At 48.8% G+C, this 26356-nt stretch overlaps 1 long non-coding RNA gene across 1 annotated transcript; it reads right to left on the bottom strand.

Moving 5' to 3' along the window:
• Nucleotides 1–548: 548 nt before the first annotated feature.
• On the bottom strand, nt 549–15785 carry LOC116437469. The gene is made up of 3 exons (XR_004237316.1): nt 15776–15785; nt 8746–8754; nt 549–627 (listed from the first exon to the last, which is right to left on the bottom strand). It is a non-coding gene; the product is annotated as an uncharacterized LOC116437469 (long non-coding RNA).
• Nucleotides 15786–26356: the final 10571 nt, after the last annotated feature.

Here is a 26356-nt window from a genome sequence, read left to right on the forward strand (position 1 = left end):
GTGCACTGCTTTGATTAAAACTGAAATCTCTTGTGTCCTTTTACACTCTGAGATCGATAAACGAACCATCACGACCCCCGCTTGCATTAGCGGATCGTGACAGGATGATACATAGAAACTCCAAAGAATTTATGAATCATGCATGATTGTGATGAATATGCAATAAGAGGTGTACTTTTAAAGACGATCTCTTGGATGTAGAGGTGTGCCTTTGGATCTCTGCCAAAGCACCCGGCTGTAATACACTTTTTGCTATTGTCTCCTAATTGTCCCTTTTATTAAACTTCTTTTAAAATTTACAAAGAGTGAACCTCGTTTTTCACATGTAGAAATAGTGTTATGGTAAAATATAGTTAAGTCGAAACGAGATTAAGGTATATTGTAACTTTGAAATTGTTGTAATATGTTAAGAAATGTATTAATAAACACATGGTAATAAACATCTTTTGAGTTGAGAAACTACAGAACCAGAAACCAAGACATCTTGGAGAAACAAAGAAGATAAACCGCATGCATCCCAGGAAGACTGTCATCTCATCAAACACCTCCCAAGGAAACTGTCAGCTACAAATTAGGCTGGAGACTGGGGAGGCACCTAAGAGAGGGTGCCTGTCTTCAATTCTGAAGCTATCCAGAGGACCGAGGCGGCCAGAGGACCGAGGCGGACGGAGAGAGGGGCAAGTTGAGTGAAGTGTAAATTACTTTCTGGGCTTAATGAATATGTAACAGTTTAAGAGAGTACTTAAGTCCACAGTAAAATGAATGGAGGGTGCCTCTGGCAATATTGCCAAGCACGCCAGCACTGTGATATGCCTTTCTTCTACTAATAAATGTTTAATAATATATTGCAAAAAAAATTTAGCTCTTCAATCCATTTTTTTCAATCAGTAAACACCCTTCCCCCATTTGGCCGAGGGGTATCCTGTAAATCTTCCCTAGCCCAGGTTCCTTTGTCACAGCCCTGTTTAACATCCACATGATATGCGGAAAAGACTCCACTACTGTAATAAGTAGTAAAGTAGGTATGTTTATTCCAGCGCTGGGACGCACGGGGGATAATGCCTCCAAAGTCGCGCATACCAACAGCTGCATTCAGCTTGGTATATATCGGGTTACAAGTTCCATATTCATTAAGTTTCCTAATATGCCTATACATATTCATTACCTAGCCCCGCCTAGCCTCCCCTCATACTATAATGAGCCCAAAAGTCATTTACATCTGCATTACACTTGCGCAGTGTCATCTGGTGGTCGTGGGCAGGGGTCTCTGGGATGAAGTAAGAGTCCTCCTCAGATGAAGTAAAGAGTCTTCCTCATTCTGAACTTTTCACCTTGCTTCCCTGTGCATGCTCTTTATGTTCCTGGCCCAAGTCCAAACTTCAAGGCTGGTTTAAGTTAGTTTTAGGTTTGAAAACAGGATCTTTGGTCAAGATTCCTTCCCTTTATCAATAGTCTTCTATCTTCTCATCCTGCTTTGGTAGGCACAATAAGTGTTGAGCAAGCTGCATGCATTGTTTTTAACAAACAGCTTCTTAGCAAATCATTTAACCTCTGCTTCCCCCTCCTCCCCCTGATTTACACAGACAATTCCAATTCCTTTTCTGAGTCTGGCTAAAGTTTTGCCGTCTTTCTCATGTCCATACCACAACATTGGGGCTGTGTTTAAAAAGTCTCATAATAAAAAGTCCCTCAATCGAGGTCCTGCAATATGATAAGTCTGATCAATAGTTAACTCATGTAAGCACAGTTAACTATTGGGAGACAGCAAATGTTGATCACAAGACCTAAGAAGCAGGATTCACCTTAATCTTGTCAAGATAAGAGGAACAAGAATTTACTTGAGACCAACACAGAAACCGCTGAATCATTCTACAAAGGACTGCGCATGCTCCAGAAAGAAAGGTGAGAAGTGCATTGTGATGAAGACTACCGATCTTCATCAGAAAGACCCCCGAGGAAGAAGAGGAGCCTTCCACAGTGAGACCACCAGGACACACCACGCATGTGTGACACATATGCTAATGGTATTAATGACTTCTGAGAACTAATTTGTATAACCACTCCTATCCCAAGGAATGTGATGACTATTCATGAATTTTACCCATAATATTGTGTTGTAGGAAGTGCCGGTGTGTGTGTGTGTGTTTGGAGGAGTGATCCCCCATGCACCCAGCACTGAATAAAGCAAATACCCACTTCTTGGACTCTGTCTCTGAAGTGTCTCTTGGCCCAATTAAGGGCGATTCAAATACTCTATTAATCCTAAAAATTGTCACAGTGTGATAGATACATATTAAAATATTGGCTTTCTACAAATGTTAAAATAGATGCTATATGTATAATGCTAAAGTAGCTTTGTTATAAAGATGTAGTTTTGTAACAATAACTAATGCCTTTATTTCTGTCATTAACTAAACTTAGACATAATAGTAAAATAGCTAATATAGTTATGCTTGTGGTAATTGAACTGTCTGCTTGGTTGGATAACATCCAATGAACGTATGAGGGAGACCCCTGCTACTGATATGCCAACTATCGGCAACTACCATCTGCAGAAGCCCACTCTGGGGATGTTAATAAAAACTGAATAGAACCACAGCCAAGAAATGTGCATGCTCTAAAAAGGCAGATCCAAGGAGGAGCCATGCTGAACAGTTCCTGGAACATGTAAACTAGTTTTGGGGAAAGTTTGAATATCCATAATTGCTTATGAATATGCATTAGGCTGATGCAATAGGAAAGGTATGTAAAGAGTGTCTCCACAATAGCTGATGTGCTCTTGGCTGAGTACCAAAGAACCCAGCACTGTGATTTTTGCTTTATTGTCTTTGTTCCTTATTGTCCTTTATTAAAATCCTAACAGGAGAATGAACCTCATTTTTCACAACAGCTTCCCTTCAGTCCTGGGCAATGGCACTGCCAAGATCCCTTGGACCCCCTCTGGGCCAACACACCCCAAGCCTTCAATCAAAATATGCCCCAAACATTCAACCTTTCTGTCTATCACCTGTGCCCTTCCTTCAGACACTCCAAGCCCTCCTCCAGCCAGAAAATTAAGCACTTTCACAGTGGCTTCCCCTACCACCTCCTCCCATTCTTCTGACAGGAGCAAGGCCTTCACATACTGCAATAACTTAATTCCTAGGGATGGAGTAAATTCATTTAATATCTTGCCCAAATAAGACCAGTGCTTCTATCCCTGTGGAAGGACCATACATGTCTTTACTATTTTCCCTTCTCCCTCTTGTTCCCACTCAAAAGCAAAATACTGTTTACTATGCTCTGTAAGTGGGCATCCCCAGAAAGCATCGTTTAAATCAAGTACTGAATAGTAGCAGTGTGAGGAGAGAACCCAGCTCAAGATGGTACAAGGATCTGCGACTGTGGAGTGCCCAAGCTCAACAGTCCCACCCACTATTCTCAGGTCCTGCACCATAACTGGCAGGATAGGAGTGTTATAGGGAGACATACACAGTTCCAAAAGACCTGCCTTTAACAGAGACCCAGCATCAGGCTGCAACCCCTTCCTTCCCTCCCTTGAAAGAGGGTATTGCTTTTTAGACACCAGTTGTCCAAGTCACCTCAGAGTAATGTCGAGAGGCTCCATATCCAGTTTTCCACATTCCCCTGGGACAACCCATGAGGGGTTTTGCAGCTGTGAGCTGGCAGAAGGGGGTTTACCCCTCGTGTGCCAACACAAAGAAGCCTGGAGGTCAATGCTGAAACCCCTCTGGAAGGCGGCACTCAGTGCACAACACACAATGAAAAGGGGTAGAGCTCCTCACCCAAAAGGGGCTGTATCTTCCTGTTGCTTTTAAGCAGGCACGCAGGCGAAGGCAAAGAAGAAAGAGAGGGGATTCTCCGTATGTGTTCCCCGCAGGTTTATTCTGGTGAAAAGGCAGGGATGAAGAGGGCAATTGGTAGGACGGTCCGGGGATTTTATACTGGGTACAGAATAGGCGGGGAGAGGGATCTCAGCCAATGGGATAGGGGCAAGTAGGCGGGGTTGACAGCAAGGGAACCAATGGGAACAATGCATAGGCGGGACTTAGGGAAGGATCCAATGGGGTGTCGAGGAACAAAGAACTTTCTAGAACTGCTACATATTAAAGAAGGGAAATGAATATACATAACTTCATACATAAAACAGGGAGGGGAAAACATTAACCATTTGGGAGAAAACATGCAAAAGGCAGAACAAAGGAATCATGGATTCTCACTATGACTGTAAAGTTACATGCTAAACTTGGGTTGCTGACCACCACAACTGGTTGTCTGAGTTCTCCTCAGGAGACAGAGTGGCTGGAGCCACTTGCACTACTACATCCCCACACTTCTGGGTTTACTTTAGTATAAGCTTTATCAGATAATTTACACAGTGTCATAACAGCGCTAGCCTCCCCATCACTCCTCACAACACTAACCCACATTCCCAACTCAGTAATCAAATCCCCTTCTAGCAAACCACAATCACAACTAGGAGCATAGTCATGCATTTCAAACCCATCTTCCACATTCACTAATAGTGTTTGAATAAAATGCACCTGCTCATCTTTCCCACTTATCAAAAGAATATTTGGACCATTGTTCCCCCTTTGGCATAAAATTCAAATTAGACAGAGAGGCTCCTGTGTCTACTAAAAAATACACTTCTCGGTCCAGACCCACTCTGCATGCTATCAAGGGCTCCAGTGTAGTGAGCCCCGCTTTTACAAAGGGCACATTGATTCCTTCCCAATCACTGTCCTCGTGGCTGCCCCCTTCCCTTTGGTCCTGGGGCTCCCTGCACTTTTTTTCCCATTGGGGGTGGTAAAAACTGCCATTATTCTTGCCTTTACCTTTACCTTTTCCTCATCCCTTCTTGCTGTGAAAAACGAGGTTCACTCTTTGTAAATTTTAAAAGAAGTTTAATAAAAGGGACAATTAGGAGACGATAGCAAAAAGGGTATTACAGCCAGGTGCTTTGGCAGAGATCCAAAGGCACACCTCTACATCCAAGAGATCGTCTTTAAAAGTACACCTCTTATTGCATATTCATCACAATCATGCATGATTCATAAATTCTTTGGAGTTTCTATGTATCATCCTATCAGCCTTATCTTCCTCCTTGGCTCCATTCCATCTCTGCTCCCTCCATTAATTTTTCTCTCTCTGGTTTCTGGTTTTCTTCTTCTCTGATAAGATACTCCAGCAATGTGAAGACTTTCTCTGCCTATCTTTTCTAAATTGACTACATAAACAATAGACATTCTATATCATGTATTACATTGCAGAACCTAGGTAAAGTGTTGGGGTGGCTCAGCCTGCTCTCGGGCTGAAACCATCAAATGTCAGTCACCAGAAGAGATCACTGAGATCTAGGTTACCTCCCCCTGGGTGGCTCCCAATCCTAAATTACCTCCCTCTGTTCCAGAAAGTTCTCCCTTTTGTAGTTATTAATTGGTTCCCTCTTATGACTCCTGCCTCCCTGTTTTCCCCATTTGTTCTGAAAAATTGTATCCTCCCCTCTGCTTGTACCCCATTGGTTGTTTTCCCTTTCCCTGCCTTGCTGCACCCCCCCCATAAAGGGGCGAGCTCGCTTCTTCTCGAGGCTTTTTTCTGGTTCCTGGACCCTCCTGCAAATAAACCTGTTGGAACCCATACCAGAAGCCCCTCCCGCCTTCTTTGCCTCTGGGCTAACGCGAGCCTAATCCATCGGCTGCCCGACGTGCTTCCTCTGAGGAGGAGCCAGCGCACGCACCCATCTCACGCTGATTCCACTGAGCCGTCCAGCGAGGACGTTGTGGAGGCTAAAGCTGCGTCCCCTCTACCCGAGGGCACGCCAAGGCTTGTGGTTACAAGCCCCCGGTTGCGTTAGGTTGGCGCCCCGAACAGGGACTCACACACGTGCGTTCCTGCATCGTCCTCGCTGCCAGGGGGCTGCGAGTGTCAGCGATTCGGAGCTGCCGACGCCTCTTGCGGCAGCGCGCTCTGTTTTAAAAGCCGTGCTCCGAGAGGTTGCCAACTCCTGCCAGGAGAGCAGCCTGTCCCGGAGGACCCCACCATGCCTTTTTGTTTCCAGGACCGGATGCTTGTGTCTTCTTCTCGTGTGTGTAAGTATTCTTGTGATTCCCGGCCCCTGGGAAATTATTTTTAATTTCTCCTTTTTGCCGGTGGTGGGTGAAGTTGAGGCTGAGGTTTAAGATGGGAGCTAAGCTTTCCCAGCCTCAGCGGGAGGTTTATCTCCAAGTTGGGGAGTCCCTGAAGAATTGTGGGTTAAAGTTATCAAAGGGGTTTTTGAAAAGGTTTGTTAAGTGGCTCTTCTTTTATTTTCCCCAGATGTCCCCTGATAATTTGAAGTCGGCCACGTTTTGGCAATTTGTGGGGGACAAAATATTGGAATTAAACCAAAGGGGAGATTCCTCCGGAGAGAGGTTTCTCTACATGGTCTGGGCTTTGAGAGATATACACAAAGCTAATTGGAAAATAAAAGAAAAGCCCCGAGTTCTCCCCAGTTCTTCCCAAGTCCCTCCTTCCCCCCCTTGTGTTCCTCATCCCACTTACCCCGTCGCTGAGAAGACCGGGAGGTGTAAACTGCCCAGAGGCACAGGGCTGCCACCGTCTCCCTGACTCTCCTCGATCCTCTCAGCTGCCCCGCCGAAGTAGCCCTGGCCAGGCTGTTTCGGCTTCTACCCAAACCCTCTCTCCTATGCCGTCTTCCCCAGTTGTTCGCCCAAAAAGCGGTTCCCAGTTTTATTGCCCTGAAAATGATGGCAAAGGCTTTTCTTCATCCACCGTTTTGTCCCCTTTCCCTGCTGTTCCTGCACTCCCCCAAAATGGAGGAGACCGCATGGCACAGCTCGCCTTTTTTCCTTCTTCTTCCCAAAATCCTCTTGCCCCTCCTCTTCCTCGCCCTGTCCTGGCCCCGCCCCCTCCTAACGTGACGTCTGTGAGCTCCTCCTTCGCGTCAGGTCCCGCCTCCTGCGTCGGGAGTCCCCGCCCTTCCCATGGCCACTCCTCTTTGTCCTCAGCCCCCGCCTACCGGGAGGAGCCTTCTGGTTCCCACGCCTCATCTTCCGGTTCCCACGCTGTGGAAACCGGAACCGACGCCATCTTGAACCCGGAACCGGGAGCCTCCTCCGGTCCCTTCGCCGCTCCGGTTACTTATAACCGAGCTGGCGGCAACCCCACCTGGAAACCCTTTGACCCTGCTGGGCTCAAAGAACTTTGTAAAGCCCAGAAGGAGTTTGGGAGGGAGAGTCCATATTTCCGGAATCTCCTGAGGGCCACCCTCACTAATACAGTGTTGGTCCCAGCAGACCTCCAAAGCATTTTTTCCTGCTTGCTTTCTCCAGCCGAATTCGAGTTGTGGGATGACGGGTGGAGAAAGCAACTAAGAGAGGTCCTCCCAATCCTGTTGCAAGACCCTAATAATGCAGGGGTTTCCATGGACCACCTTACCGGTGAGGGGTTGCTTGCCAAGCCACAAGACCAGGCCCGAAACACCCCAGAGCCGGTCTTAAATGCTGTTAAACATGTGGCGGAGCAAGCATTTTTAATGATGCTCCCTAAATCGGCGCCTCTACTAAATTTTACTGAAATTCGGTGTCGCGGGTTCGGTTTGTAACCGGGCGGAAACACCAATTTAGTGTAGTGGTTTGGTCCAAAATACTCATTACTGTTTATCTGCTGTGAGATAAGAATTAGGAGAAATGCAAAACAGGCACCAAACTTGAAAGAATATAAAGAAGTTTATTAACAGACCTAAAAGAAGGAAAAAAAATTATACCACCTTCAGAACTCTCCTCCTTCCCCCACCTTCCTCCCTTCTCCCACTGACAATGTGAAAAGACAACCCTTAAGATGTTCAGTCTGTTTACCACTTCCATAATAACCTTGTTCAGTCCATTTAGAAAGAGAAGTCTCTTCTTGCTCATGCTATGAAAACATTATCACAACGAGACAGCCACCCACTTCCAAATATTGTTCAGTCCATTTAGGAAGAGGAGTCTCTCTGCCTGCGTGTGAGTCCTTTCCCCCGACTTGCAGCTTTTCCCGCAACTGCTTTCGAGGGTCCACTCTTGAAGTTTTTTGGGGTACAATTTTAAGGTTGAGCCGTTCAGAAACAAAAACAGAGGCCCTTCTCCTTCCCTGGGAGCAAAGGGTCTTCATCATCTTCATCTTTAGGACTATCTCTGGGAGCATCTCTAGGGACTGAGGTTTTCTCCTTTCCCATCTGGAGCAAAAGTCCTCATCTGGTTCATCTCTCCCTGTCCAAACTTCTCATGAAATTACAGCTGCGTCAGCATCTGCCTATCTCAGCGCAGGTGCTTTTGCTTACGAGTTGAACACTCCACCCCCCATATCTTCATGAAATTACAACAGGATACTCTGATATATCATAGCTTCACAACAGAATTTCAGCTTTAAGCATCTCCTCTCTCTCTTCCCTCAGGTTTTCAGCTCTTCACAGCAATAAAAGGGTTAATCTCACCTCGGCCTTGCAGCTTTGCAGCTGGAATGTTGAATTTTTCTTATCGCAGTGGAGAGGGGGGAGAGCCGAGCCGCTCCGGCTGCCCACGGCAAGGCAGTGGGGGGGGTTCCATGGCTGGAACAGGTCCATGGCTCCAGGATGGCCGTGGCCCGGCCCAGCCTGGCCCAAGCAGGGCCTGGCCGTGGCCCGGCCCGGCCTGGCCCAAGCAGGGCCTGGCCGGGCCCGCTGGCCCCCACACGGGGCCTGCAGCCACCTGTCCCAGCACCGGAAACGAGAGAGAGCTTGGAGGGGGAGTTTGCCTATTCTTAAGTGTGGATCACAGAGGTGATCACAACTTTAAGTGGCTTAGAGAATTGTCCATATCCAAACTGGCCAGCTGATAGGTTCTATCAGTTCCCAGAGGAAACTGTAAGTACCCCTTAGCAAGGACGTCCCTTCCGGGACTATGCTTGCTAACCTATGACACTCGGCAACTCCCAAATGAACCATTTATTGACTTTATTGACAAATTAAAATTAGTGGTGGAGAAGCAAGTGGAAGATACAAGAATTAGAGAAAGCATAATCACTCAAATAGCAAAAGCTAATGCAAATGAACCTTGTAAGAGAGTGATTATGACCCTTCCACTTGATCCTCCACCAACGTTAAAGCAGATGATTCGACACTGCACAACCTTAGTTCCAATTGGCCAACCAAATTTAAAAACGAGGGGGAATGTGGTGGGAGCTGTGGGTGCCGCTGAGGCAACGGCACCTCAGGACAAGAGGATGACAAACAGAACCTGGACCTGTCACAGATGTGGCAAGCCAGGACATGTGGCCCGGAACTGCAGAGCTCCAGCCCCAATTAATCAAAGTTCCCGAGCTGTTTCCCCAGGGCAAGTACCATCGCCCACTCCCATGGAGGTACAGCTGGGAAACTGAGGACCAGCACGGATCTGCGGCCCCGCGTGATGACATAAATAAAGAAGCCGCAACCAGAAAGACTGTGACTACCACTACTGCAACCACGATGGACTCTATCACACCTCAACGGGTCCTCGTGAGCTGCAAAGGACTGAAAGACTGCTGCTTGTTTGTTATAGGAGACACCACGCGTACACCACCAGAGATCTCAATAACACCAGAGATTGTCCGAGTAGGATCACAAGGACTCTTTACAATTAACATCCAATGTATTCATCCACCTTTCTTTCTTGCAGCTGGCCAGGTTCTCGCCCAGGCCATCCTCATGCCCAGAAGTTCACCAGAGAACTACAACCCATCTGTCTTCTGGGCTGAGGTGGTAAGGGAGGACAAGCCGATGCTAAGCTGCAAAATTTCATGCCAGGGCTCGGACATCAGCCGAGCAGGGATGATGGACACGGGGGCAGATGTGACAGTCATTGCCTCCAACAACTGGCCGTCCCATTGGGGGTTGCAGCCGGCAGAAGGTATTGTTACAGGTGTGGGAGGATCTGTGGCCGCCCAGAGAAGCAGGACGCATGTCCAGATTGAGGGTCCAGAGGGGCGGATTGCAACAGTCCGTCCATTTGTTATTGACTCTGGATTTACATTGTGGGGCAGGGATCTCATGTCCCAGTGGGGAGCCCGGGTTGAGATCCCATCTCAACCCCGGGATTTTTAGTAGGGCCACTGCGGAGCGCCCCACCCAGAAATTGAATTGGCTCACCAATAAAAGGGTCTGGGTAGATCAGTGGCCTTTAAAAACACACCAATTGAGAGCGCTCACTGCACTCGTGGAGGAGCAGCTGGGGAAGGGGAACATTGAGCCTTCCAACAGCGCTTGGAACTCCCCGGTCTTTGTGATCCAGAAGCTGGGGACAGACAAGTGGAGACTCCTTAATGACCTGTGGAAAATTAACGAGGTCATTGAGGACATGGGATCCCTGCAGCCCGGAATGCCATCACCCTTAATGCTCCCTAGGAAGTGGAAGCTAGCAGTCATAGACATCAAGGACTGCTTCTTCCATATCCCCCTGCATCTGGACAATGCACCCCGGTTTGCCTTCTCGGTGCCTTCCCTCAACCGAGAGGCTCCCATGCAGCGCCACCACTGGCGAATTCTGCCGCAAGGCGTGAAAAACTCGCCCACCATCTGCCAGTGGTATGTCGCTCGCATTCTGTCCCCTGTCCGGAAAAAGGCAGCTAGAGCTGTGATCCTACACTACATGGACGATGTTTTGGTGTGTGCGCCCACGCAGCAGTACCTGGACTGGACTCTGGGGGAGGTAATCAGGGCTTTAGAGGCTGATGGATTCGAAATCCATCCCGAAAAAGTCCAGAAGACCTCACCTTTTAAATATCTAGGACTCAAAATTGAGGAGCAGACAGTGGTGCCCAAACCGTTAAAGATCAATGATAACCCCAAGACTCTGCAGGAACTCCATCAACTCTGCGGGTCCATCAACTGGGTGAGGCAGCTCCTGGGACTGACGACTGAGGACCTTGCCCCTCTGTTCAACCTGCTTCGTGGGAACGAGGATCTCAAATCCCCGAGGCAGTTGACAGAAGAGGCAAGAAACTCCCTCATCAAAGTCCAGGAGGCGCTGTCATCTCACCAAGCCCATCGTTATGCCCCAGGTCTGCCCTTTCAGTTCATAGTGTTGGGGAAAATGCCATACCTCCATGGGCTGGTTTTCCAATGGGACAAGGTGCAGAGGGATCCCCTTCTGATTATTGAGTGGGTTTTCTTCTCGCACCAGCTGTCCAAAAGTATTACCACGCCACAGGAGCTCATGGCTCAGTTGGTGATAAAGGCTAGGTCTCGCCTCCGTACCCTTGCGGGGTGTGATTTCACATGTATTTACTTGCCACTAACAACCAATGCACTGGACCATCTCCTTCAAAACAACAATCATCTCCAATTTGCCTTTGATAGTTATTCGGGACAAATATCAGCTCACAACCCGAAACACAAATTGTTCAATTTGGCCTTTAAATTAATTCCAAAAGAAATTCAGAGTCGTGAACCCCTCAATGCCCTGACGATCTTTATGGATGGTTCTGGGGCATCTCACAAGTCTGTCATCTCTTGGAGGAATCCTCGCACTCAGAAGTGGGAGTCTGATGTGCAGGTGGTCGAAGGATCACCGCAGGTTGCAGAGCTTGCCGCAGTGGTCAGAGCATTTGAGCGGTTCAACGAACCATTTAATTCGGTAACAGATTCTGCATATGTAGCAGGAGTGGTGTCCAGAGCAGAAAGAGCATCACTCAGAGAGGTGGCAAATCCAAAAATCTATAACTTGCTTTCGAAGCTAATCCAAATTGTCTCCCACCGAAAGCAAGCCTTTTACGTAATGCATGTGAGGTCACACACTGACCTGCCAGGATTTATTGCCGAAGGGAACAGGAGAGCAGATGCCCTAGCTATGCCCATGAAGTTAGCGAATCTGCCTAACAGATTCCAGCAAGCCCAGCTGAGCCATGCAATGTTCCATCAAAATGCTCCAGCCCTCATCCGGATGTTCCACCTCACCAAAGACCAGGCAAAGACGATCGTGGCGACATGCCCTAGCTGCCAGAAATACCAGTTACCATCATTAGGCCAAGGGGTTAATCCTCGAGGCCTTGGCAGTTGTGAGGTATGGCAGATGGATGTTACCCATTTCCCCCAATTCGGTGGCCACAAATATGTACATGTATCAGTAGACACCTTTTCTGGTGCGACCTTCGCCTCAGCCCATCGTGGGGAAAGGGCAAAAGATGTCACCAACCACCTGGTTCAAGCCTTTGCTCTGCTGGGGACACCGAAAAAAATAAAAACAGACGATGGCCCAGCATATACATCTGCAGAATTTAAAAGATTCTTTGATGAATGGGGTGTGGAACATGTCACCGGCATCCCCCATTCTCCTACAGGCCAGTCAATCGTTGAGCGCAAACACCAAACATTAAAAAGACTGCTTGAACAGCAGAAAGGAGGCAATGAGACTAATGCCCCCGTTTTAAGACTCACCAAAGCGCTCTTCACTTTAAATTTTTTAAACGGCTCCCATGAAGAACAGAACCCCCCTATTTTAAGGCACTTTACAAATTCAACCAAGGCTAAGCTAACTGAAAGACCCGATGTCTTGGTAGAAGACCCAGACACGCTGCAAATACGTGGCCCATACCCCTTAATCACATGGGGAAGGGGGTATGGATGCGTATCAACCCCAGAAGGACCTAAATGGATCCCTGGAAAGTGGATCAAACCCTTTTTAACAAAGACATCAAAACCAAAGCAGCCTGAAAACGCAGTAGCAACTGCCTGGAAAAGGAGGAGAAACAAGACCTCCTGAATAAACAAGAAATTCTCCTCCCAGGCTGCAAAGACAAACATTCCCTTTCCCACCTTCTCTATTGTGTTTCCCTCCCCTAAGTGGCCCTTTATTTTGAAAGAGGGGGAGTCCAAGGGAGCCATTGTTATTTAAGTTAATTGTATTTGTATTAATTTTATTTATGTTACACTGTCCCTAAAGTTATCTCCCATGACTGCGTGATGACATCCTACATGCTGCTGTCCCACCTGCTGCTGCAGCTCCTCCTGTACACCGGGAGCTCCAGTGGCCAGATTCCTTCCATTATCAAGGACATTCTATGGGGTTTCTTTATGGAGTTGTTAATTTTATTAGCCCTTCCCATTTTTAAGTGTTTGGTTTTGAAACCCCTTAAGCCTTTCCCCTCATTTCAATGAAATAAAGAAGGGGGAGATGGTGGGGTGGCTCAGCCTGCTCTCAGGCTGAAACCATCAAATGTCAGTCAAACCAGGGCCATCCACTGGGTGGATTTCCCCACCCAGGACAGTGGAGAGGAAGGCGGACCAGAAGAGATCTAGGTTACCTCCCCCTGGGTGGCTCCCAATCCTAAATTACCTCCCCCTGTTCCAGAAAGTTCTCCCTTTTTTAGTTATTAATTGGTTCCCTGTTATGACTCCTGCCTCCCTGTTTTCCCCATTTGTTCTGAAAAATTGTATCCTCCCCTCTGCTTGTATCCCATTGGTTGTTTTCTCTTTCCCTGCCTTGCTGCACCCCCCCATAAAGGGGTGAGCCCGCTTCTTCTCGGCGCTTTTTTCTGGTTCCTGGACCCTCCTGCAAATAAACCTGTTGGAACCCATACCAGAAGCCCCTCCCGCCTTCTTTGCTTTCCGGGCTAACGCGGATCTAATCCATTGGCCGCCCGACGTGCTTCCTCTGAGGAGGAGCCAGCGCACGCATCCATCTCATGCCTATTCCACTGAGCCATCCAGCGAGGACGTTGTGGAGGCTAACGCTGCGTCCCCTCTGCCCGAGGGCACGCCGAGGCTTGTGATTACAAGCCCCGGGTTGTGTTAGAGACTATACAAGATAGAGTTTTGTTAGTCTCTAAAAGGGGGGAAATGATGCCATGAAGATTTTTGCCTTTTCTTTTATACCCCTGTTATACCTTTTTACAACTTCTGTATTCCTAGTGCTTTTTGCCTACATTCTTGGACTTTTTTGTCAAGCTAAGAGACTAAACATTTTAGAAGCTTCGTAGCTAGGGATCAGTGTGCCCCAGACCCCAAGGTCCTCTCCAGAACACATTCTGTAAACCAAGATAGAACCATCCAGGGGAAGGTTCCTTGGGGATGGGGGGCTCACTTGAGCCTCTCATTGAGGAATCTTTGATAGATATGCTAATTAGTAAGACCTATAATGTTATACCCGATGTTGGGGAGGACATACTCGGCGGGGTGCATCTCGATGCATATGACCTGGACGTGTGCACCTAAGGATCCTTAAAATAAATACCAAGGTAAAATCCCTTTTCCCCTTCTAACCGTGTATGACTCTTGATTTTAACACCAGGAAAAGGGATCACAAGAAGAAGCTAGCAAACACCAAGGTGATACACAAGACCCACTGCATGCGATCCAAGCTGACATGCTAACTGGGAGCGGGGCTTTTGGAGCGACAGTGATGCAGCTGACTGCCCACAATCATTCATCAGTTGTCACAGACTCTTGCCCAGAAAGCCTTGTTGTCAGTACCTGAAAAGAAGAAGTCTCCTCCATATGCAGCAGTCCGACAGAGGCTGTCGGAGCCATATGGTCAGTTCATTGACCATCTGTCAGCAGCCTTGAAGGACGCAACTGAGCTCTCTGAAGAGCTCCAAGAGCAAATGTTCCAGACTCTTGCCTTTGAAAATGCTAATAGGCAAACTAAGACAATTCTTGCCACACTGCCCCAGGGAGCAGAAGTGCTCACGCGTGCTAGCCATGCGGAGCAGTCATCTCAATCAGCTTCTTTTATCACAACGCTGCAGAATGTCCTGCAAAAACAGGGACAAGTCATCGCCGCAGCACTGACCGGAGGGGAGCAAAGAAAAAAGGGGGCGAAGGCCGCTGGCCCACCTCCTGGTCCCCAGACGGGCAGAGTAGCCTGTTTCTAATGTGGTGAACAGGGGCACCTGAGGCGCACTTGCCGGAAAATGGTGTGGTGCCACAACTGCAATTCTGGCACCCATGCCACCATAGCATGCCGCCGTGTGGGAAATGGCCAGCGTAGTGTGGTGGGGCCACGCGCCAGGACACAAGTGAGCACCCCAAAGAGCCACGAGTCGAGTGCAACCCCGGTGGTTTCCTTCACCAGAACCAGCCAGCCACCCAAGAGAGCCTCGGAGTGGGCGTGGCAACCTCAATAGAAGTCATGCTGACGAACCACCAGGTCACCCTGATCTCGACCATAACCAAGGGCCCCCTGTCATCAGACAGCCCTCATCTGGGAGGCCTACTCGTGGGGCAGTCATCAACCAGCCGGCAGGGAGCAGTGGTGCTCCCTGGAGTCATCGACGCCAGCTACACTGGCGAAATTAAGATCATGGCCAACGCGCTGCAACCACCTGTGACTATCCCGCAGGGCAGTTGCATTGCCCAAATCGTCCCCATTCCCCTAATGACCAACGGGGCAAACAGCAACAGCAGTGTCTACTGAGACCACGCTTTTGGGTCATCTGGGTTCGACGTGTTTTGGACATTGAACCTGGCCCAGAGACCTCAGCGGCAAGTGATCCTGCAAAAGGGGGCAGGAGCCATCGAAATACAGCCCCTTTTCGACACAGGGGCCGACGTTACCATAATGAACCAGGCGGTATGGCCACCTGGTTGGGGACTGGAAAAACCAGCAGCCACGCTGGTAGGGGTGGGGGGAACAGAAATCCCCCAAGTAAGTGCAACCCCAATTACCCTAGAGTTTGAGGACAATCAAACCATTGTGTGTCACCCCTATGTTATGAAGCTGCCTCAGACCCTGCAAGGCCTGATCGGACGTGACATCCTCGCGCAGCTAGGCCTTGTGCTCACCACAGACCAGCATTTATGCTGACGGCCACTGCCAATCAGCCACCCATGCGGGCTCTCACCTGGTTAACAGATGACTCTGTCTGGGTCGAGCAGTGGCCAGTAACAGACGAAAGGCTGAAGATAGTAGAACAACTTGTTGCAGAACAGCTAGCGGCAGGACACATCAAGCCGTCGGTTAGCCCATGGAACACCCCCATCTTTGTGATCCCAAAGAAGTCAGGAAAATGGCGCCTCCTTCATGACCTTTGACAAGTGAATGCGCGCATGCAAACTATGGGGGCGCTGCAACCTGGGCTACCGGCTTCTACAATGATCCCAACAGGATGGCAAATCACTGTAATTGACTTAAAAGACTGCTTTTTCACAATCCCACTGCATCCAAAGGACACAGAATGTTTTGCCTTTACAGTGACCACAAAGAATCGCAGTGAGCCTACTAAGCGCTATGAGTGGATTGTCCTGCCCCAGGGGATGAAAAATTCCCCCACGCTGTGTCAGCTATATGTTGACTGGGCACTACGTCCGATTCAACGACGCTATGCAGAAGCACTCATCTACCATTACATGGATGACATCCTGATAGCTACTGCTAAAGAGTTACCAGATAAAGAGATACAATAGGTCAGAGAGCAACTGCATGAGACTGGATTAGAGATCGCCCCCAAAAAGATCCAGTGGACTGCACCATGGAAGTACCTGGGCTGGCTCATATCAGAATTGCAAATTAGGCCCTAAAAGATTGAGCTAAACACAGAAATCTCCACGCTCCATGATGCGCAACGGCTGCTAAGAGATCTGCAAAGGGTCCGCGGAGTCGTGGGAATCATGAACGCTGACCTTGCCCCCTTCCTGCCATGGCTGCATGGGACTGTCTTGGGGTGACCTTATGATGTGTATCCCATATCGCTGCCTATGCCCAGAAATTAATTTTTGTGCCTTTCTATGCCTCTAAACTGAGCCTGACAGGGGGAAGGAAAAAAAACTGAGCAAAACTTTCTCAAAGTTTATTTTTTTTTCAAACCTGCTGGGGGAGGGGTGGTTGTGCCTTCTCTCAGAGGATATATTTCTAAATTTGGCCAAACCGGAACAGGGAAGAACGCTGCCGAACCTCGAGAATGCTCCCCGGACCAAGCAGCAGCTCTCGCCAAGGTCACAGATAAGCTGCGGTACGCATGGGTGTCGCGCAGAGAAGGAGTCCCACTCGCCATCCTCATCACCCTGATTGGCGCAGCAGGTTCACATGCCATCATCCACCAGTGGCAAAAGAAAAAGGCGGAGGACATCTGGATCCTCGAATGGATCTTCCCGCCGACTCAGCCATGCTTCAGACTGCAGTCCAGGGTAGAGATGGTGGCGCTTTTAATTCGAAAGAGTTGCGACCGAGTGGTGGAGTTGGACGGCAGGGAGGCAGAGGACATCAGTACACTGGTCCAGACAGGGGACTTGGAGTGGATGCTACGCCATGCTGAGGCACTGCCAGAAGCTCTGCTTGGATTCACCGGCGTGGTCCATAACAAGCACCCACAGGGAAGGCTGGCGCAGTTGCTGGGGCGCTATGAGTGGCTGGACCGCCCGCTGAATGTAGAACAGCCGGTACTAGGGCGCACAGTGTTCACGGATGCGGGAAGGAAGACCAAGTGGGCCGCCTGTGATTGGAAAGAGAACGACCACTGGAAGACTCATGTCATAGCGGGAGAACCGGCCGACAGCTTGCAAACACTCGACCTGCGTGCCGTGATATGGGCCTTACAACAGTGGTCGAAGGAACCAGTGAATGTAGTCAGCGATTCCCTATATGTCGTTGGAGTAGCCCAACGGATCCATGATGCAGAAATCTGGCGTACTAACAACGAACATTTGGGCAGACTGCTTATCACACTGTGGCATACCCGGCAACAACGGACACACCCCTACTGTATCTTCCCATTCGGATCCACCAGTGGAACATCAGGCTGGGAGAGGGCAATGCCCGTGTAGACGAGGCGGTGACCTGTGCCCCATAGTGCATCTCCCACCTGCGAGCATTTTTGAGCAAGCCAGATGTAGCCATGATTTGTTCCACCAAAACGCAAAATCCCTGCAGAGACAGTTTAGGATCCCGCTGATAGAAGCGAAAGGCATAGTGCGGGCTTGTTCCCGCTGTAGCCATCGTGGCCCTGGGTTGGGTGTGGGAGTTAACCCCAAGGGTTTGAAAGCCCTCGAACTCTGGCAAATGGACGTCACTCAAGTCCCTGAGTTCGGCCAACAGCGCTATGTCCATGTAACAATTGACACTTTTTCACACTTCCTGTGGGCTACTGCTCAGACAGGACAGAAGGCATTGCATGTGGAGCTGCATCTGCAACCCGAAAAGATCAAAACAGACAATGGGCCAGCATGCACCAGCGGTCGCCTAGCCAGATTTATGCAGCAGTGGGGGGTAGAACATATCACGGGGATCCCACACTCGCCCACTGGTCAGGCAGTGGTAGAGAGATCCCATCGTACACTAGAAGAATATCTGGGCCGACAGAAAGGGGAAGAGATGGAACCAAGTAAAAGGCTAAGCAAAATGCTGTTTACATTGAACTTCCTCTCTCTGGCTGGGGATAGGGAGGAGCCTCCAGTGGCAATCCATCATCAGACGGTTTGTAGGGGAATCGAGCAGGGCCTTCCAGGAATAAGTGTTTTGTACCGTAACCCTCGAATGGGGTTGTGGGAAGGTCCCAGCCCAGTGCTATTTAATGGCCAAGGATATATGTGTTTCCTCCCCAGAGGGACCACTGTGGGTGCCCAGAAAGTGGTGCCATTCTACGCATGCAGGACCCCGAAGCGAGAAGGCACAGTCAGCATCGGCTCCTGAGGAAAGTAACGCCACTACTACAACAGCTGGAACTCTGGGACCCCTGTCCCGAGAAGCCTTGGGAGAGGCTGCAGATGTGGCTGAGTGAGGGGGCTGAGAACTTGCCAGGTCCACCACTCTCTGTAGTGGGGGAAATAGCGAGACCCTGGGGCGAATGTAGTGGCTGCCCTGCGTGGTTGCTTTTGACTTGCGGTGGTTGTTGGCGGACCCTCTGGACACACAAGCTAACGTTAGAAAGCGGGTGGTATACGTGCCCGCCTTGTGCAGACTGTGATCGAAGGCGGAACCAAGAAGGGGAGTTGTGTAAATTCTTGGGTATAGCACCAGACACAGAGGTAGAGTGGGGAATTGTTTTTGACTGTCTTGACACAAGGGTATTGGCGGACATCTTCGATCGGCTGTCCGCCCATTTAGACCAAGTGAAGGCAGTACGGAGTGTGGCAGTGTTAGGGTGGGAGTGTAGCACACAGGTTCGTGTCCCGCGGCAGCATGTGGTGGCCCCCAAGCGCTGGGAAGCGACAAAGCAGTGCTGGGCCCACAAACTTTCAGAGAGGTTTGCTTCTTGTAAGCATCCTAACCTGGTCCCACGCAATGTTGACAGCAATCCAAAAGAGACAAAATATGTGGGTCACCCTAGCTAATTTAACAGGGCAAGACTCTATGTGTGTCTTGGGGTGACCTTATGATGTGTATCCCATATCGCTGCCCTATGCCCAGAAATTAATTTTTTGTGCCTTTCTATGCCTCTAAACTGAGCCTGGGAGGGGGAAGGAAAAACTGAGCAAAACTTCTTCAAAGCAGTTTGCAGCTTGTTCAAGGTCACACAGAGATAGCAAATTTTTTTTCCCTGCTGCGGCAGGGGAGGGAGGAAGCACCTGGCTTGCTGCTCCCAGGACAGTTTTTGGCCAGTTGTTCAGTTTCTTTTTCTCCGGAGAGAGACTGAGTTGAATTTTTCCTTTCCCTGGAATTTCGGATTTTCTCCCTTTTCCACTGGACTGCTTCCATATCAGAACACATCGGGAGAACTTTCCACCGAGCACACAGGGCCTGGCCCTGGCCCAAGCCCCAGCTCCAAGGAGACCAAAGGGAGGACTCTAACACTTTCCCAGGTTTTTTCTCCACAGGGAGAGATTTTATTATTTAGCATTATTTTCCTTTCCCTGTGTGTTTGTTAAATAAATAGTTTTTATCTCTTTCACTTTCCTTTGAGGAAAATTTATTTTCCCCGAACCTGGTGGGGGAGGGGTGGTGACCTGCCTTCTCTCAGAGGATATATTTCTAAATTTGGCCAAACTGGCACAATGTGTCTGAGCCTGTCCACGCCAGGGGACCCATTTCGCACCTGCTTAATTGGGGTCCCATATTTTAACCCGCAAGACTTCCGAGGGATGCTAGACAATAGCTCCCTGATAGGGAACACCACAGGCAATGGCAATTGTTCAGGGCTGATCGGACTCAAGGCTGTGCAGCAGCATGCCTGCTGGCAAGCTGCATTCTTGAAAAGCATCAATGTCACCATGGGGACACCAGAAGAGTTAGATCTACTGGGTTCCACAAACCAAACTGGGGATGGTTACATGACATTCGAGCCTCCCACTACCAGTCAATTAAATGTTAATAGGCACCTTTGGGCCACTGTTGACCCTCTTGCAGACTGGTTTCTGAGAAACTACGAGTCCGAAGCAATTTACCACCGAATCAACCTCACGGGTCAAGCCCCGAAACGCCTCCCTAGTGGTACGTTCTTAATATGTGGGGACTGCGCATGGAATGGGGTTCCTGCCAGCCCACATCGGGGACGGTGCTACTTAAGGCAACTCACCCTGTTCCACCCAAACCTGCATCAACTCTTAAATATCACCCACCGCACTGAAACCAGGGTGCGGCGTTCAGTCCGTGAGCTCAAATGTGAAAAGACTGAAGAGCCCGTCTTTTGGAGTCATAGTACAATTTGGCTAGCATTTATGTTTTTACCTGGTACTTCAGCAGCTAGAGTGCACGCAAGATTACACAAACTTGCTTGCTGGGCGAGGGATGAACTAAACATAACTTCGCAGATGCTTGACGAGCTAAGCGCAGATGTTACTAGTGTTAGACATGCAGTATTACAAAATAGGGCAGCCATTGATTTTCTACTATTAGCCCACGGCCACGGCTGTGAAGATTTCCAAGGTATGTGCTGTATGAATCTTTCTGACCACTCTGTCTCAATTCACAAGCACCTCTCTGACCTCCAGAGGGGCCTACACATCCTTCAGGAGACAGATGACCCTATTGGAGATTGGCTTAAGGGTCTGGGTATCACCGGATGGCTGCGTCCCTTGGTAGTAGAAGGCTGCCGATTGCTATTTGTAGTTATATTAGGCTTAATAGTATTTGGGTGCATTTTTTCTTGCATTAAAGAGGGGCTGCGAAGGATCATCGACCCAGCCTGTGTTGCCCAAAAGGAAAATGGGGGATGTGTAGAGGGATTCCTTGTGGAACAAGGGCATATGATACCCCTGGAAAAATTGGACAACCCAGGCTTGCTGAGGAAAAACCCCTGAACTGGCCCCTGGCTGCAAGCAAGCCTGGAAAGCACCTGGCTGCAGGCAGCCCTGAAAGTCCTTGGCAAAGTTATACACTGGTCAGCTCCCCCGCGGATTAGAGGCCGTCTAGAGGGACTGGGCGTGAATCTTTGCAAAAGTAGATATAAGCTTGTATAGTTAAACAATAAACCGGAGAACAATGCTCAAATCGTATCAGTGTATGTGTCGTTACTCTGGCTAGCTCTCCAGCACTCGCACCCCCCCCAAAAAGAAACAACTTATTTTTGTGTTGCCAATCCAAATCTACTTGTGACACCTTGATTTTGGCAGCCCAATCCACCTGTTTGTTGTTGGGATGCTCCTCATTAGCCTGACTCTTAGGCACATGAGCATCCGCATAACGGACTTTCACTGTCAGCTTCTCTACCCAGGCAGCGATTTCTTGCCATTCTTCAGCATCCCAGATTGGTTTTCCTCTGCACTGGCAATTGGCCTTTTTCCACCTTTCCAGCCACCCCCACAGAGCATTTGCTACCATTCATGAGTCAGTGTAGAGGTAGAGTGTTGGCCACTTAAGCCATCTGGATGGCTTTCAACTCTGCAATTTGACAATTTGACTGGATTCACTTTGTCCTTCAGTAGCTTCTGCGACTCGCCATATAGGTCTCCATACGGCTGCTTTCCATTTCCTACTGGTCCCTACTGTCAGGAAAATTAATCCACCAACACCAGAGGTTTATGTCCAAAGAGGAGACAGAGGAGTCCTGTTACTTTATTCGAATAAAGGGAGAGGCCGTGGGGCATTCCCCTGGGATCTCTCAAATTTTTGGAGGGCGCAGCCTCCTTTTTACTTTAATTTCCCGGCCGCATTTCCCTCTCTCTTTCCCCATTGGCTGAGGTACTTGAGAGGTACAGACTTCCCGTAATGCCTAATACCTAAAGTTCTCTTCTAATGTATAACCCCCCCTTTATTTTTAGTTCTTATTGAATTTTATGGTTTTCCCACTGTTTCTTTCATCTCTCAATATCCAATATCATTTATCAGCAGACCTACAGTTTGTTTGTAGAGACAAATCTCTTTCCATTGATCAGTGTAACCCTTCTCATTGTTTCTTTTATCTCTCATTGCTAATTTCATCAACCAGCAGGCCCAGAGCTTGTTTGTAAAGACAAGTCCCTCATTCCTTTCAATCCCTCCTCTTTTATTTTCTCAATAATTGTCTTTACAAACTTTAGTTATCATTGACTTAATTTTCTGTTCCTGGGTCTTTTTTGGTTTTGCAGTTATTTGCAGTGACATCATCTTCTGTCCTTTTGTAGCCATCTCTGGATCTGTAGGCATGGCTATTACCTGCATCCCTTTGATCACATGTTGAATAAGTTGCACTAAGCAAGGAATCATGCATAGTAAAAAGATTAAAGTTGCTACAGCACATAAGAGGAAAAAAAGCATTTGTTTAACCCATAGTCCACCAGGTAACCACGAAAGCATGTCCCATTCCCATCCTTTCCATGTTTGTACCAGTTCGAGCTAATTTTCTTATTCCCTCTGTTATTTGCTTCACCACTTTTCCATTGTCATCTATTTGCAAACAGCAATTTGAGTCATTTAATTTGCCACACACTCCCCCTTCTTCTGCTAATAGATAATCTAATACCATCTGATGTTGAAATATTGCATTTCTCATCTGAGTAGATTGGTCAGCAAGAAGGTCAAGAGCTGTAGCTTTCTGGTTAACTATTATTTCAAAGACAGCTTGTAACCTAATTATCCAATTTAAATTATAAATGGGTTCTCTGGCACCCGATATGAATTCATTAGGATTCCAAGTGGCTGGTCCATAGTGTTGTGTGATTTGCTCAGGTGGCCATTCATCTTTTCTCCACTTTTGGGTGCTCCCTCCCACCAGGGATGCATCAATTGATCGCTTTTCTCTGATTAGATCATCATATACCTTGATTCTTAACTGATTTCCCTGAACTTGTGGTAACAGAAAGAACAACAGTCTAATATACCTCATATAACATATCCCCAACCAGTTTGGGGGTAACCTGCGATAAGCATATCTGCCACAAATCCAATAATGCCCTTTTAAAGCCCAGGTCCCGTTGGCAAAGGGGCCTTCCCAATTTTCATCATCAATTGGTGGGTCAAAATATAGCTTGCTTCCTGAGCCTAATGGTCACCCAACAATAGTTTCCCCACCATAGGGATCACAGTATTTGCATTTCCAAGCTCCCACATGAGGTTTCCACCTGCAGTTACATCCCAGATCTGTTTTGTTAGATCTGGACCAGAACTTATTAAAAAGGGTTCGAGTTCCATTCCGGTGTTGCCACTTCCACTGATAGTCATGGACAACATGTGTGCTACTTGTGGAATTATCTCGGGGGCAGCTTAAAAATAAGTGGTCAAAAAATCCGCCCTTCCCCACTGCTTTACAGCCTTCAAAATCCTTTTGGTAATTATGGAAGGAACACCTTACCCAGCTACCATTAGTGAGCTTAACATGTGTTCGATTCCATCTGCCTCGATATCTGGAACAATCGTAAGGAGAGTAGTCAGGGGTCTAACAGTCTAAACCCAAAGATAAAGTCCAGTCACAAATGCTTTTTCCCACGTATACACCCCTGTTCTATTTAGAAAATAAATGGCTCTTTCAGAGGAATGAAGCAGCCATGGATTTCCTTCTTTATCCCAAAATCCCATTCCATTATGGACCTCACTCAGGGTGCTGACCCACTGCCTCTGCGTCCTTTTTGGAGCAGTTCCCACTTTGCCCGGTCAGCTCTGGAAGCAGCAGGCTGCGGGGACCAGCCTCCGGAATCCGGGAGACCAGAGGTCTGGCTCGTGGGTCCTTCCACAGGACCGCGGCAATAGAGGCAGGTGGTGGAAGAAGGAGGCAGGCTCAATTGTGGATGAAATCCGGAAGGTTTATTGTGTCTCCGAACAGGGGACCTCGTTCCCCGGGGGTGTCCAGCAATGAGCAACCCTGAACGCGCCTGCCAGGGGTTTTATGGGGGGGTGGCGACAGGGGAGGGATGACAACAGCATCGAATCAGGGAAGGAGAAGGACGGGTCTGCGGGATGAGGGACACACAAGGGAACCTATCTTGGGAAAGGAAGGGAGGGATCCTCCCCCCAAGACCAATCACTTGACGCCCCTGCCAGAACTTTCTAGAAGCTTGGGAGGGGTGCCGGAGAGATTGGCAGGGGTCTGGGAGGAGACAAATAGAGAAAGCAGGGTTATGAACACAAAACCAGGAGGGTATAAACTGGGATGGTACAGTAACACGAAACCCAAAGGGGAGACCCGGACTGAACCAAACAAGACACACTCCCACATCTCCCCGTTTTGTTTTTTTAAGATGGTTTAACGTTCGGCTGGGGGCAATATTCAGAGTCCGGATAAAAGACCTCGAACTCTTGCAACTCAGGAGCCGTAGGTTCGAGCTCCGGTTCTTGCAGGGTCTCTGCATCCCGGAGTACCTCGGCTCGGTCAATATCCGTAGGGGAGGGGGAGCTTGTAATCAACTTTACTAACATTCTCTTGAGGAGTCCAAACAAAATTAGGGCAACCAACAAAACAAAAAGAAAAATCAGTCCAGATCGGAAAATAGATCCTGCCCATCCGGATAGTCCCCATTTGCTGAAGATGTCACCGAGCCAGTCACCAGTTTCTTTCCGAATTTGCATCACCATGGCCTGCATCTTGTCTGTGGATGTTCTCCACCCTTGATGTAAACATATGTGGTCTTGGCCCATGGTTTGCGCCAGGACTGACCACACGTTTGCTGCCGGTTGGGGAACTATCCACGGCGACGCAGGCCATGGGAGCAGCCGCAGGATGACAACAAGCTGCAGGCTTCTGGCGACGGCTCGGATGGACGGTGCAGGATCCATTTCTGTAGTCTTTAAACTAGAAAGAAACTCAAAAGGAAGAATATCAAAATTGGGAAGAATACCTGGGGGCGAACTTAGGGTCCAAAGGGGCATAGGGTTAACCCACCCCGGTTTTAGGGGGTGCTTGACTCCTTCCTCTGGTGGGCTGGGAAATACACGGTTTCACCCATTTTGATGGGATCCACCTGGGGCCCTCAGGGGTGGATATGCATGCATATCCCTTCCCCCATGTAACTAGTTCATGAGGGCCCTGTATTTCCCGAGTCTCCGGGTCTTTAACCAACACCAGAGGCCTTTCTTTCATTTGCAGCTGCTGAGACCGCCCGAAGTGCCGCACGATCGGTGGATTCAGGTTCTCAAAGGCACAGTTGAGGAAGTTTAGTGTGAACAGTGCCCTTGAGAGCCTGACAGCTGGGGATTCTAATTTCTTTGAGGACCTTTGCCTTTGTAGCATCCTCTTGATATTTTGGTGAGCCCTCTCGACTATCGCTTGACCTGTCGGGGAATAGGGGATGCCTGTCTTGTGCTCTATTCCCCATTGCTGTAGGAAGCTCCTGAACTCCTTGGAGGTGTAGGCTGGGCCGTTATCAGTTTTAATAACTTTGGGGATGCCCAGGGTAGCAAGTGCCTGCACTAGCCCTTTCCCCTGTGTGGGCAGAGGCAAAGACGGCTCCAGAGAAGGTATCTACTGACACATGTACATACTTCATTCTGCCAAAAGAAGCGACATGTGTCACGTCTATCTGCCACACCTCACAACTATTAAGGCCACGGGGGTTTGCGCCGGTGCCAATGGCGGGAAGAGCTAATTGGTGACATCCAGGACACGCTGCCACAATCGCTCTGGCCTGGTCGTGCTTCAAATTGAACTGCCGAACCAGGGCAGGCGCATTCTGATGGAACAACTGATGGCTGATTTTGGCCTGCTCAAATACATTTGGAATCGGGGCCATCACGGCTGGCGCAGCGAAGGCATCTGCGTCCTGTTGCCTTCCGCGATGAACCCGGGCAGGTCCATGTGTGACCTGACGTGCATCACGTAAAATGGTTGCTCTCGGTGGGAGACTAGGCTAACCAATTTTGAGAGCAATTCATACAAGGCTGTGTTGGAGACCTCTCGCAATATGGCATGTTCAGCTCTGGAGACTACCCCTGCTACATATGCAGAGTCAGTTATCAAATTAAAGGGTTTGGGGAATCTTTCAAAAGCCCTGACGACTGCGTCTAACTCAGCAACTTGAGGTGATCCTTCCACCTCCTTAATATCAGCCTCCCACCGCTGAGTTTGGGGGTCTTTCCAAGTCATG

Source organism: Corvus moneduloides, chromosome W, assembly GCF_009650955.1.
Source record: "Corvus moneduloides isolate bCorMon1 chromosome W, bCorMon1.pri, whole genome shotgun sequence".
Classification (NCBI taxonomy): domain Eukaryota; kingdom Metazoa; phylum Chordata; class Aves; order Passeriformes; family Corvidae; genus Corvus; species Corvus moneduloides.